Here is a 4762-nt window from a genome sequence, read left to right as displayed (position 1 = left end):
GAGGATGCCTGTGAGCATCTGACCTCCCCCCACAGGGCTACTCTGCAGGGGAAGCAGAGAGAGGATGCAGTGTTTCTTCCAGGGAGATGAAAATTATGGGTAACATTTGAGTCTTGGGTAGGGTTACTAGTTAGAGGCTGCTGCTTCTACTTTTACAAAGTCATTACGTAGAATTGGGTGGCCCACTGATTACATACACTGCACCTATACTTGGCGGCCCACTAAAAACAACATTTTCTTTTCAAAGGCTGCACCGACTACATCCCTTTTCAGGCCTTCGGGCCGATTCGGGGACTGAATGACGGACTGGGCGCTTCACGCCGGCCGCGAGCAAACACCAGGTGCCCGCGTCCGCGGTGCAGGGCCCCGGGGCAGACGGGCGACGGCGGCCGGGCCGCCCCGACAGCAAACAAAAGCGGCAGGAAGGGGTCACGTGGCCGCCCCGCGCGGCGCGTGCGTGATGTCACCAGGCCGCGACCGGGCCATTGATTCCCGGCTGCAGGTAGAGGCTCCGCGCCGCGGCGGGCGGGCGGGCGCGGGAGGGTCTCCGCGGCGGCGGCCACCTCCGGGCCCGGGCGGGGTTCCGAGGCCGTGCAAGACCCGGTAAGAGGCTCGCTCGGCCCCGCCCTCGCTGCCCCGGCGGAGACGCCGCCTCTGCGGGGAGGGGACGGGAGGGGACGGGAGGGGGCGCGGGGGGCGGCGGCCGCGGGGCCGCGCGGGGCCGCGGGGCGGGAGGACCGCACCTGGCGCGGCGGCCGCTGCCCGCGGGGGCGCCGCGGGCCCGTGTGCGCGCGTGCACGCCGGGGCTGCGTCTGCGCGCGCGGATGCTCGGGCGCGCGCGCCCGCCGGCGCCCAGCGGCTGGGGACCGAGGACCCTTCCTCCGCCTCGCTGCCACCCCGCCGCCTCCTCGGAGAGGGACCGGAGCCGTGGGCGCCCGGGGCTCGGCCCGGGACCCGCCTGCTGCGCCTTTCCCCTCAAAACGGCACAGCCGCCCGCACCGGCGCCCTCGCCCGGGATGCTCCGGGCCGGCCTTGCCCGGCCTGACCCTGGGGAGGCGGAGGCGCCACGGCGGAGAGCCCGCTGCGGGTCCCGGCGGCCGCGCACCGCCTCCGCCCGGCTGTGGTGCAGGAGGCCTGGTTGCGTCACATCCCCTTCCTCCATCTGTTTGCCTTGACTCTTGGGTCCCACTAGAGGGTAAGCCGGCCCCAGGTGTTGCGCGTTGCTGTCAGAGTTTAGGAAACTTGCCTCCCAAAAGAGATGCCTGTCATTGGAGCCGAGATGCGATGTGTGCAGTGGTGGATGGGGCGGGAGGGTTGGGGGCAGAAGGTTGGCAGTGGGAGCCGGTCCTAAGGGCCCTCACTGGCTTGTGGCCGTGAGAGAGGCAGGATTGCCAGGACAGGTCCTTGGGAACAGAGGGTGCAGGAGCATCAATGGTTGGGCCATGGGGGTGATGAAGCCCCCCTCTCTCCCCAAGAGGACTTGCCTTGGTTACTTGGGGTTTTGTTTTTCCAAGATCTTGAAGTAATCTTTTTGGTTCGTTGTCATTTGTTTATCAAACGATTGAGCGCTTGCTGTTAGGCGGGCTGGGAAATAGAATGGGAAAGGAACTTGAACTTTGAAGGCAGGTCTGACACTGGCTGGTGATGGGACATTGGCCGAGGTATTTAATCTCTCCGCTCCTACTGGGTCTTCTCGACACAATGAAGGTACTCCGAGCGACCTTGCTGGGAGTGGTCAGAACTTGAAGGGTCCAGCTGGTATTGGTAAGAACCCAGCCCTCAAGCACAGCTTGCTTCCTGGCTGAAGGTTTCCCCTGAGCTGCAGGGCAACTCTGCTGTCTTGAGTGTATGTTCTGAAAGCAGACCAGGGGGAAAGTCTTACCACGTCTCTCCTGTGGACCTCGTGGAATGGTAAGACTACCAAGAGATTTAAAAACTCCAGACTCGCCGCCATCGTGCCGATGCCGGCACATAGCAACCCCGCAGGACAGGGTAGAACTACTCCAGAGAACTTCCGAGAGTGTAACTCTTTACAGGAGTAGAAAGTTCTGTCTTTCTCCTTAGGAGCGGCTGGTTGTTTTGAACTTCAGACCTTGGGGTTCTCAGCCCAACTCTTAACCACTGTACTTAACCAGGGCTCCATATAAGAGCGTAAAGCCTCCTCATATCCTGCTGATGATCAGCCCAAACCATGCCACGGAGTCATTTCCAAACCCTGGCCGCCCGTGTGTGTTGAAGTTGAGGTGTGCTGACGAAGGCTTTCCGGCATGGGCGGCAGAGCCCATTAACCACTGGGAGCACGGACAGACTCCGTTGAGCACTCTCTTTGTACCTGACCTTGAGCTGCACATTGTACGTCCATGAGCCCACTGTGTTCCTCTGGCGACCCAGTGCCTTTAGAGCACTGGGCTAAGGGCTGGGCTGCTGACCACAAGGTGAGCAGTTCCAGCCCACTAGCTGCTCCTGGGCAGAAAGGCTAGGAGGCGAATCTGCTTTTGTAAAGATGTGTCGCCTCTGGGAACCCTGTGGGGGCTCTGCCCTGGCCTGGGGGGTCACTAAGGGTTGCAATCAACTCCGTGGCAGTGGCTTTGATTTGGCTTATTCCTGTTTGGCAGAAGGGCACCCTGGCGGTGTGGTCGGTTACACGTTGGACCGCTGACCACAAAGCCCGCATTTGGACACCGCCAGCCACCCTGAGGAGAAAGATGAGAAACCCCTGTAAAGCGTCACCATCTCAGAGACCCACGGGGCAGCTCTCTCCTGTCATCAGGTCGCTAGGAGTCAGAACTGACTCGGTGGCTTTGAGTGTTGGTTATTGGGTGCATTTTACAGAAAGGAAATGAGGCTGGGTGATGTTCCACATGCCAACTAATGGCCTTTGGTTGGGGTCTGCTTTCCCCCTGTGTGAGGTGAGCGCTCGGTGGGTGGAGTAGGAGGAAGGGAGGAGATGCGGCGTTGGAGCACCAACTCCTGCTGCAAGAATAACCCCCCCCTTTTTTTTTACTGCTTTAACTTTTATTATTTTAAGCTTACTTTGTTCCTGAGCCATGAGTTTTTGCTTCTTCAGTTTCTTCTGGGAAATCTTTTCCTTCTGTGCAACTTCCTCTTCTGGTTTGGGAACGATCTGTTCCCTCTCGGTCAGGACCATCTCAGTGTGGTCGGGGCGTGCATGTGTGGGTTGATCCGACCGTGAGCTCTGTCAGTCCGGCGGCGCATCTTGGGGGCTTTGTTCACCTGCATGTGCTCAATGACCAGAGATTCCACATCTAAACCCTTACGTTCAGCATTACTTTCTGCATTTTTAAGCAAGTGAAGCAAAAATTCAGCACTCTTTTTGGGCCACCGACCCTGGGTCCAGCCCCACTGTCTGGCCTGGGCACTCCTACCAACGCCACCATTGTACCCTCGGAAGGGCACCCACTGCTTCTGCAGAGTGACCTCTTTCAAGTGTTTGGTGGCTTTCCGGGTGTGCATGCCTTTGATGGCCTGGGCAGTTTCCCTGGTGTTCTTGAAGTAGACCCGGAGGTCCGAGCCTCTTGATTTGCAGGATTTGGTTTGGTTTTGTGGGTCAAGTGAGTAGCGAGCCATTTTGGCAGGTCACCTCAGGCCGCTACAGTTAGAGGAAGAGCGGTGGGTTCTGGGCGAGGTCATGCAGGAATAACTCTTGCAAATGCTCAGCTAGCAGTCTCTGTCTTCGCCATGCTGCCTGCTGTGGTCCCAGCGGGAGCCGAGGTCTGGCCTTGGTGCCCAGAGAAAAAGGACAGGCCATGGGCACACAGTAGGTATTGGAAAGTGCTTGTGGGAAGACAGGAAACGTCTTGAGGTGTTGCTCTTGCTGCCTGGAGGAGGCCCAGTGCTTGAGACTCAAAGACTCGCTTAAGCTAGCTATTTTTATACGACAACACGATGTAACGTCAGCCTCTTTCTGATTCATGCATTTACAGATTCTACATTCTTTCAGCCCAAGATGGGTATTACTATCTGTGACCAGCTGATTAGCGTTTCCTGGACCGGAGCAGCGGGCTCTGGGCTTTAGGGCTGCTGTCGTAATCTCTTGAGAAGACAGCAGTTCGTTTTGCTTCAACCTCTGTTAGACTTGGACCGTTGTGCGTGCAGCTGCTTCAGTTAAGCTTTCGGGAGAGCTCCGGATCATCATTTGGCGTCGGGGCTAAAGGGTTCAAAATATTAAGTTTGTCTCAAAATGAAATCGCCAGGGCCGATGCGCACCCACGTGAGAGCAGCGAGCCGGCTGTCAGCATGGTGTGCTTGGTGGTTTGGGCCGGCCGGCCTGGATTGGGTCTCTGAAGAGGGCTGAGGGCTGAGTGGTGAGCGCTTGGCCTCTCAGAACGGTCATGAGCCCATCCTTGTAGCCGGTGATTTGTGTGTAGGCCCTGAGCGCCTTTTCATCGCCCTTCTCTTGATGGACGAGGAAGTTGCTCGGATGACCCCACTCCCCTTGTGACCCTGTCCCCTCCCCCATGAACACTGAAACTCTTGTCCAAGAAAAGGGTATATTCATCCAGGTGCAAATGCCAGAAACCTAGTGTCAATCAACTTAAAAGGTTGATTTTTTATATAATTTTTAAAAATTATTAAGGTAGGTTGGGGGGGTTCGTTTTTACCCCCTTAGTCATTTAACTGAAAAGGTAAGGATGATACTGGAGCTCACACGGTACCATGGGGGCCCTCTCTTCTTTTTGTGTATTGTCCTCGCTCCCTTGGGTGAGAAAGCTGGCTGCTTATTGGCAGTCCAAGCCTCTCT

The 4762-nt window shown here is 57.6% G+C and overlaps 1 pseudogene; it reads right to left on the bottom strand.

Moving 5' to 3' along the window:
* Positions 1-975: 975 nt before the first annotated feature.
* On the bottom strand, positions 976-3588 carry LOC142437810 (large ribosomal subunit protein uL22 pseudogene; annotated as a pseudogene).
* Positions 3589-4762: the final 1174 nt, after the last annotated feature.

The sequence above is a fragment of the Tenrec ecaudatus genome, chromosome 1 (genome assembly GCF_050624435.1).
Source record: "Tenrec ecaudatus isolate mTenEca1 chromosome 1, mTenEca1.hap1, whole genome shotgun sequence".
In the NCBI taxonomy this organism is placed as follows: domain Eukaryota; kingdom Metazoa; phylum Chordata; class Mammalia; order Afrosoricida; family Tenrecidae; genus Tenrec; species Tenrec ecaudatus.
Note: the sequence above shows the minus strand (reverse complement) of the source record. Positions and strands in the feature narration are given on the sequence as shown.